Genomic DNA, 9,715 nt, shown 5'->3' with positions numbered 1-9,715 from the left:
GACGACAAAGAAGAAAAGAGTTAAAATTTAAGATTCTCAAAATTAATATATATAATAAGAGTATTTTAGTCATTTTCTATACTAGAAGTATTGTAGTCATTTTTTATAAAAAAAAATAATTTAGACCAATTTAAAATTTGATTCACCATTTTTTGGTTAAATTAATTTGTTTGCCCTAATTTTGACAAAAATAATACGATTTAATCAATTATATGTGTTAAATTTTAATTATTAAAAACTATTTTTAAAAAGATACGTTTTATCGGAGTAGCCTCCAATATTTTAGTCTAACATCAGATAGATGCTGTCCAATAAATTAGGGATTTTAAAATAACTATATCAACCTTAACAATCCATAACGTGGTACACATGGAAAATTTATTAAATTAATCACCTCTTGCATGCAAGATGAAACCTTACACTATAAATTAAACCAATGAGAGTTCAACATGAGCATCAACCACAAAGATAAAAAAGACCAGCAGAATCAAAACTGTTCACAAAAGAGTTATGACTTCAATCAATGGCCGCAGCGCAAGCGAGAGCTTCAAAGCTCAAGCACTTGTTTATAGGCACATGTTTAGCATTCTAGACCCCATGTGTCTCAAGTGGATTATTGATTCTCGCATACCAAATATAATCCACGACCATGGAAAACCCATTACTCTTTCAGAATTGGTCTCCGTTCTCAAAATTCCGTCAACTAAAGTTGATCGCATTCATGTTTTCATGCGCTACATGGCGTATATTGGATACTTTGATATCGTAAGAATCTATAATTCAAATCACTCTACTACCTCTTTTCTCTTTAATATATTAAAGGTGATTTCACTTAATTTTCAATTAGGTCCTTATACTTTTTTCTTTTCAATTGAGTCCTATACCATATCAGATTTGTAATTAAATCCCTACCGTGATAAAAATATTAGAATTAACGGAATATTTCGTTAAGCAAAATGAATATGCTTAACACTTAACTGAATATTCTATATATAGTTTAATAGAATATTTTGTTAATATCAACGTTTTTGTCACGGCAGGAACTTAATTAATTACAAAATCTGATATGGTATAAGGATCTAATTGAAAAGAAAAAAACGTATAGAGATCTAGTTAAAATTTAATGAAACTATAGGAATTGACAGAGTAATTAAATCTATATTAAAAAAAATTTATCTTAAATTATTTAAGATTAGGTGTAATTCCCTCATTCATCTTTTTTTTTTTTGCTCTCCAAAATAGAATTTGAAATAATTAATATTTTCTTATTTTTTATTATGTATTTACTTATTTAGTTCATTTGTTTGTATTATTAATTAACCTAAGATTTCAATTCTCATTATTTTGGATATTAACTAAATTAGTATGAACAAATTCAAAACTATTGCACTAAATTCATAATTATGATTAATATTTTAGAAAATTGAATACTTACAAAAAATATACTTTGCTATATCTTGTAATCATATATAGGTGTTTCTATATATGTTGTATATCTTTATGTTTTCCCATCTCTCTAATTTTGTATTTACTTAGGTTACTTTGATTTTGAAATTTTCAATATTTGCATTTTAATTATATGAAAAGATTAATATTTATATCTGTATCTATAAGACAAAGGTTAGAATCCATGATGGCAATGAAGAAGAAGAAAAGGAAGCATTTGCTCTCACAGCAGCATCAGAACTCTTGATCAAAGGCACTGAAAACCCTTGTATAGCTCCATTGGTTGAGTTCGTTATGGATCCACTTATTTCAGATTCCTTTAATTATCTGAGCAAGTGGTTTTCCGACGAAGATCGCCGTCTATACGAGATCACCTTGGGGAAACCTTTGTGGGAGTATCTTGACAAGAATCCTAGACTCTTGGGTTTGTTTAATGACGCTATGGCCGGTGATTCTCAGATGATAAAGTTGGCACTAAAGGATCACAACATGGTCTTTGAGGGGTTGGAAACAATTGTGGATGTTGGTGGTGGAAATGGAACCACAGCTCTAATTATCAGTGAGAAATTTCCAGCACTCAAATGTATAGTATTTGATCTTCCAATGGTTGTGGAAAGTTTGAAGGGATTCAACAATTTGAGCTTTGTTGGTGGAGACATGTTTGATTCCATTCCTAAGGCTGATGCAATTCTACTTAAGGTAACCATTTAATTAGCGGGATTGATGACGATATTACATTATAAAATGATTATGATATATATCTTTTGTCTTTTTATGCAGCTAGTCTTACATAATTGGAGTGACGACAATTGCATAAAAATATTGAAAAATTGTAAAGATGCTGTTAAGGTTTCAAGCAAGAGTAAAAAAGGTAAAATAATAATTTTAGAGACAGTGATAAATGAAGAACAAGATGAACCTGAAATTACTCGACTCAAATATCTTATGACATTAAATATGCAAATTATTCACGGAAGAGAGAGAACCAAAGAAGAATGGAAAAATATCTTTTATGAAGCTGGCCTCTATAATTACAAGATATTTCCATTTACTGGATATTTATCACTTATAGAAGTCTATCCTTAAAATAATCTCGTAATAATTTATAATTCTACGAATAAAAATAAATATTATGTAAGAATAAAATACACATTTTATTATGTAATAGTGTGTATTATTGTTTAGATAGTACTTTTTATGAATAAAATATTGTAATATCATTGTAATAAAACTGTGAATTTAGTGTTGATGATGTATGTTATGAATTAATAAATGTTTCGTTTTTTAAATTAATTAAGGTGTTAATAGTATTGTTTTATAAATAATCCCTTGAGTGAGAGTTTCCTAGATAATCAATATCTCCCTCTCATAAGAATTTAGTATCAGATTTACATGCACAGGGCACATGCATGCATGTGAGAAGAAGTATCCAGAAAAGGTGTGAATACCTTTTCTTGTCGACACGCTAAGTGGTTTTCGTCTTTTAATCACGAACAAAACCTTAAAATTCCAAATGTCAAAGATAAGAATATTTTAAGCGGGTGTGCAAAGTTACTATAGATGGTATTAAAATTAGTAATTATGTTATCGGTATATTAAAATTATTTATTAAAATCACATATCAGTATAAAATATATGTTAGAATATAAATATATATATTAAAAATAAATTAAATTACATATATATTTATACGTAATATATTAGTAGCTGATTTTAGTGACTAATTTTAATGTACAAATAATATTTTCGTAAAATTAGTGTTTAAATTAATGTGTCAACAAGATATTAATTGTAGAGTCTGTAAGGTCCCACATTGGTTGAGGAGGGGAACGAAGCATATCTTATAAAGGTGTGGATACCTCTCCCTAGCATGACGCATTTTGACGAGTGAGTGTGGGAGATTTCGGCTATCATCCCTATTGTCAAAGATAAAACCATGAGACTTTAATGATTAGTTATTTTAGTAGTCCCAATCGAATCAATCATTTTAAATTTGTGTAAAATGCATATATAAAAGCATAATATATCGTGCCAGTTGATCCAGATCCTGCAGCTTACCACCCAGTTGGCGTGTGAACACTTTTGAATTAGCATCTGGGCCAGAACCGATTGGTCGGGTGGAAACAGCATATCCTTAAGAAGTTTCAGCAGCACCCACCTTCCAGACATTGTTACTTCAATACCCGTGGCTCTCTAAGAGAGAATTCGGGGAGTATATCTTCCACTCTATAGCCGTGGTCATGATACTCTTCGATAGTTGAGTTCTTCCTCTGGGAGAAAAAGAGATAGAGACGGAGCACTTAGAAGAGAAAAAGGAGTGCTTAAAACTTAAATTTATTTTAATACGTGGAATATGATTTATATTTTAAAAAGAACAATGTTATACGACTAACAAAATTTAGAATAAAGTAACAATTAGGTTATTAAGAATTTTAACTTTAAACTAATTAGCCTTTGAAAAAAAAAGTACTAATCAAGTAATCAATCTGTGATAACAAACGGTGAATACGTTATATTCTTGGTCAATTCATCATATAAAATTTAATGGTGGTACTTATGTATATCATTATATACAGTGACCTATTTCATTATTGCCACATGAATATGTAGACAATATCGTTTATAATAATTTCTATATATATAACTTTCGTCAACTATTCTTTATTTACCTCAAATTCTGACAAAGCAAATGAAGTTGACTTATTTAACATTCATTAATTGTCGCGACAATTAATGAATGCTAAATAAGGCAAGTTATGGCTGTTTTTGGCTGATTTTCTTTGGTTACCAAACATTTCCGTTACTCTAAAAGTTACTATCTCCGAAACGATAATCTTCCGTAAACAAACATATTACTATAGTTAACGGTACATATGAGCACGACTGTTAAATTTTACTTGATGAATTGACGAAAAGACATAACATGTCTATCGTTTGCTATTGTAGAAAACTTAATTAGTATTTTTGTTTTTTTAAGGACTAATTAATCCAAAGTCGAAATCTTTAATGACCTCATTATTATTTATTCCAAAATTATTATTTTTAGTCAATACTTACCCAATACTCTAAATAATAAGTACTAAATTTTAAATTCTTAATTTTCAACTCTAAATATCCTATCAAAAAAATAATAAGAGCATAAGAGTAATAAAATATTATTTAATAAAATATTATTTAATTAATAGATACGAGTGTAATTAAGATTCTGTCAAAGATTGACTTGGTGGTTATAAGATTGTGTTAGTTGTTAAAAGTCCCTATATCATCAGTGGCTTGTAACCAAATTAAAGAGACACAATTGAATACAAACTATCATTCTTTCCTTCAATAATGAGTGCTTTTGGCCATGGATCGATAATAATTCTTAATACCATATAATATTTTTGTAGTAGTAGTAGTCACAAGTAGGAACAGAGAGTGCAAAATAGAGAAAGAATCAATGATAGTTTGTTTTGAATTGTGTATCTTTGGTTACAAGACATTGATATATATAGTAAAATTAAAAAACTCTTAACAACTAATAGAGCTTTATAATCACCAAATCAATTTTGGATAGAATTTTGATTACACTCTTATCTACTAACTAACTCAATAATATCTTGATTATTCTTATATGGAAAAGTCTAGGGAATCAGCAACTTTGTTAAATTCTGGCTAACATGTAACCAGTAAAGAAAAGTGAGCCATTGGATAAAATCTCACACTAATCTAACACCATTAAAACCATCATTGATGGCTATTTAATGGCTACAAATCACAAATGTTGCTGGCCCCTAACATTCTTCTTCTTATATAGAGAAAAAAGTATTGGTCTCCTATTATTTTTCTTTTAAAAAATATCGCAATAGGAATTCTAATTCAATAGCTATAAGGTTTAGGTGGGCAACATGTTAGAATCTCCTTATTACTTTATTAGTTACACTTTTACAAATATTTTACAAAAAACCAATGTAACTAATTTTCCCATTCCAGCCAATTCATCCCAAAGTTTATCTGAAGACTGAGCTTAGGACAAAGTCAAACCGAATTTAATTATTATGATTAAATTATTAATACCGTTAAAACGATAAAAAAGAGCAATAAAAAAAGAATTTATGTCTATTCAAATAGTATAAAATAATAAAATATAAAAAAATATTTATAAGTGTTAAGAAAATTAAAATAATAAAAATATAATAAATATTTAGATATGCTAAATAATTTTAATAAATGTCAATTAATTCTAATATATTTTAATAATTATTATTAGTTATTAGTAATTTTTTTAAAATTGTTATATTATTTTTAACTATATATATTATGAACATTTAGTCCTTTTTATACTGTGTTGACAAAACAGTACAAGATTTTTGGTTTTAAGTCACACTTTTTAAGATTTTAACGTAATCTTATTTCGAGTCAAATTCTCTTCAATCTGTTGCTGCCACAGAATTTATCTAGCTAAACATCATCTAACGATTCATCAAATTAGAGAGATCAATGAATTTCTGAAAATGACTTTAACTTAGGTGGTGTAAAATCCGAATTTTCAAAAATTAAATAATAATTTATTTTACGATTTATTCTATTTAATTAAGATTAAATTTTCGAAAATTTTTACATATAAATCGAGTAATTTCTAAATTATAATTTGAAGTTCTAATAATACTGCATACTCTGAGTGTCTGTCATACGATAGCAGTTGTCCTAACGATAAAAGCTTAGATTTTATATGCATGACTGTCTGTTGATTAACGCTGTTAGCTTACCATTGCATACCTCATGGTGTTAAGTCTGGCCAACTTAATACTAATAATTTATGTACATGGGAACACTAACAAGTTATCATAGACGAAATAGAAGTAATAGGTGATGCAACTTACGGGATTTGAGAGCGTTAGGAGTTATGAAGTTAGTCTTATTTCGACGTATAATCTTATTCGTGCCAACCCTCAATAGAATTCTTTGTTTCGAATGTGTTCCCAACCATACCTTATCCTTCTTGTGTCCCTTTGCTTGCTTGTGAGTCTAATTGTTTACTTGAATCTTTTCGAATGTTCATCCTTAACAATACTTATACTTTTCTTTATAGATTCTGTTTTCTTTGAGTTGTGTTTGAACTTATATTATTATAATAATTTTCGAGGACAAAAATTTTTATAAGTGGGGTAGGATGTAAGACCCCGGATTTTCAAAAATTAAATAATAATTTATTTTACGATTTATTCTATTTAATCAAGATTATATTTTCGGAGATTTTTACATATAAATCGAGTAATTTCTAAATTATAATTTGAAGTTCTAGTAATTGAGAAATAATGAAAATTTATATACTATATTTTGAATATTTAGATGTTGAACTTTGTTTTATAAATAAAAGAAAATTAATTTAATTATTTCTAATTTTTATTTAATTAGTAGTAATTTCTTTAAAGATAATTTTATTGGATTAAAACTAATTTTTAATACTACTTTATACCCTAGTTACATTAATAATTATCCCCAAGATAAAACTCTAATTTTTCTCAATCCCTTCACCTCCACACGCTTCCATTTTCTTCCAAAATACTATTACATAGCAGTAGCAACATAAATAAAAAATAAATAATAAAGAAAAGGAAAGAAAAGAACAGAAGAGAGGAAGAGGAACGGAGAGGAGGGAGACGCATCGCGGACGGTGGGCCTCGCCGCCGCGCAGTCAAGAGACCAGAGGAGAGGGAGATAGAGCGCGGCCCTGAGAGAGAGGGGGAGTGGTCATCATCGTTGCAGAGAAGCCACACCACCATTGCACCATGCCTCGCCATCACCATCGCGTCATCGCTGCCAGCTTCATCGGATCTTTGCCGCCGAATCCGTCCTTGTCGCCACCGTTGGAATCGCGAATAAGGGAGGAAGGAGAAGACGCGAGCCATGGCCGAAGGGGAGGAGGCGCCGTGTCTGTTAGCTGCCGTCGTGAAACCCTCGCCGTTGGTCCGCCTTGAAGCCACCATCGAGCAGAGCCGCGTGAGAGAGGAGACGCGGAGGAAGGAGCCATCGTTGTTGGAGCTGGAGGACTGCTGCCGCTGTCTGCATGTCGCCGTCACCACCGCCGCGTCCTCTGTTGCACGCGGGGAGGAGGTGGAGCTCGCCCTCGCCATATCTGCACTGCTGTCGAGCTGTGGTGCATTGCAGAATCTTTTTGGAGCCGCCATCCTCTACTGCCGCTATCATGGGCTGTGTGGTTGTTCCCTTAAGCTGCCGCTACCGTTTTTGTTTCTCTAATAAGTCCAGTAGGTAATTTCTTTTCGGAATCCTTGATATATCGGTTTCTGTTTATGTGGCTGAGGTTTTGCGGCATTATTTGTCATAGGACTAAGTATCGATGCTTGCATCAGTTGCATGTCGTGTTTGAAGTCACTATTATTGCCTCAGAAATGGTTCGACGCTGTGGTAGTTACAAGACGCAAGGAAAAGGGATTTTAACGCGTTTGGGTTTTGAGTTTTGACGAGTTGAGGTAGGAAATTTATTTTAAAATTAACTATTTTAATTTATGAATGCCATTGAAGTTTAGTGAGTAATTGCAAATAATTTATAAATGTCTTGTTTGATTAATTGATGAAATTGAGATTGTTGGTGATTGTGGATATGCATGGTTGAATGTGATGAAATTGTGCTGAGATTGATTTGTGGCTGTGTTTGAGGATGATGATTTCTGTTGGTTTGTGATTTGATGATGATTAGGGTATGCTTGAAAATGCTGTTGGAAGTTGATGAACTATTATGAATATGTGTGTGTAATTTTGTGAATTATTGACAAGAATCCTAGACTCTTGGGTTTGTTTAATGATGCTATGGCCGGTGATTCTCAGATGATAAAGTTGGCACTAAAGGATCACAACATGGCCTTTGAGGGGTTGGAAACAATTGTGGATGTTGGTGGTGGAAATGGAACCACAGCTCTAATTATCAGTGAGAAATTTCCAGCACTCAAATGTATAGTATTTGATCTTCCAATGGTTGTGGAAAGTTTGAAGGGATCCAACAATTTGAGCTTTGTTGGTGGAGACATGTTTGAATCCATTCCTAAGGCTGATGCAATTCTACTTAAGGTAACCATTTAATTAGCGGGATTGATGACCATATTACATTATAAAATGATTATGATATAATCTTTTGTCTTTTTATGCAGCTAGTCTTACATAATTGGAGTGACGACAATTGTATAAAAATATTGAGAAACTGCAAAGATGCTGTTAAGGTTTCAAGTAAAGATAAAAAAGGGTAAAATAATAATTTTAGAGACCGTGATAAATGAAGAACAAGATGAACCTGAAATTACTCGACTCAAATTTCTTATGACATTAAATATGCAAGACCAAAGAAGAATGGAAAAATATCTTTTATGAAGCTGGCCTCTATAATTACAAGATATTTTTATTTATTGGATATTTATCACTTATAGAAGTCTATCCTTAAAATAATCTCATAATCATTTATAATTCTATGAATAAAAATAAATATTATGTAAGAATAAAATACACATTTTATTATGTAATCGTGTGTATTATTGTTTAGATAGTATTTTTTATGAATAAAATGTTGTAATATCATTGTAATAAAACTGTGAATTTAGTGTTGATGATGTATGTTATGAATTAATAAATGTTTCGTTTTTTAAATTAATTAAGGTGTTAATAGTATTGTTTTATAAATAATCCCTTGAGTGAGAGTTTCCTAGATAATGATTTGAATAATTAATTTTAATATATAAATAATATTTTCGTAAAATTAGTGTTTAAATTAATGTGTCAACAAGACATCAATTGTAGAGTCGAATAAAATATACCTTATAAGAGTTTAGATAGTTCTTTTTTGTAGACATGTCTTGGTAGGTTGGGTGGTTTAATTTCTATCCTTTAAAAAAAAACAAACCTTAAAATGTCAAAAATGGACAATATACTCAAACGAATAGTAAGAATGGCAAAATAAGTTCATCCTGTCCAGATCCACCTCAAAATAGGACGGACTGGCTTGCTCTGTCAAACTTAAATGGACTAAAATATCTAATTTATCCCGTTTAATGGCTGGTCAACCGGTCTAACTTGTTTTTTTTTTTTTTCTAAAAAAAGTTAAATGAAAATAAAAATATAAATTTCACCTACTTGCCATTGAGCTAAGTTAATAGTTGTGTTTTGATGCTTTAATAACTATATTGTATAAATTTTGACGTGACGGAAATATAACACTAAATAGTAAGTACATTAACTGTTTCAAGTAATAAAAATGATGAATAAAGTATTATTTTTATGA

The 9,715-nt window shown here is 30.3% G+C and overlaps 1 pseudogene; it reads left to right on the top strand.

The window, feature by feature from the left end:
* LOC107637334 overlaps window positions 1-9,046 on the top strand; it is a 59,553-nt pseudogene extending 50,507 nt beyond the window's left edge.

Source organism: Arachis ipaensis, chromosome B04 (genome assembly GCF_000816755.2).
Source record: "Arachis ipaensis cultivar K30076 chromosome B04, Araip1.1, whole genome shotgun sequence".
Lineage (NCBI taxonomy): Eukaryota > Viridiplantae > Streptophyta > Magnoliopsida > Fabales > Fabaceae > Arachis > Arachis ipaensis.
Note: the sequence above shows the minus strand (reverse complement) of the source record. Positions and strands in the feature narration are given on the sequence as shown.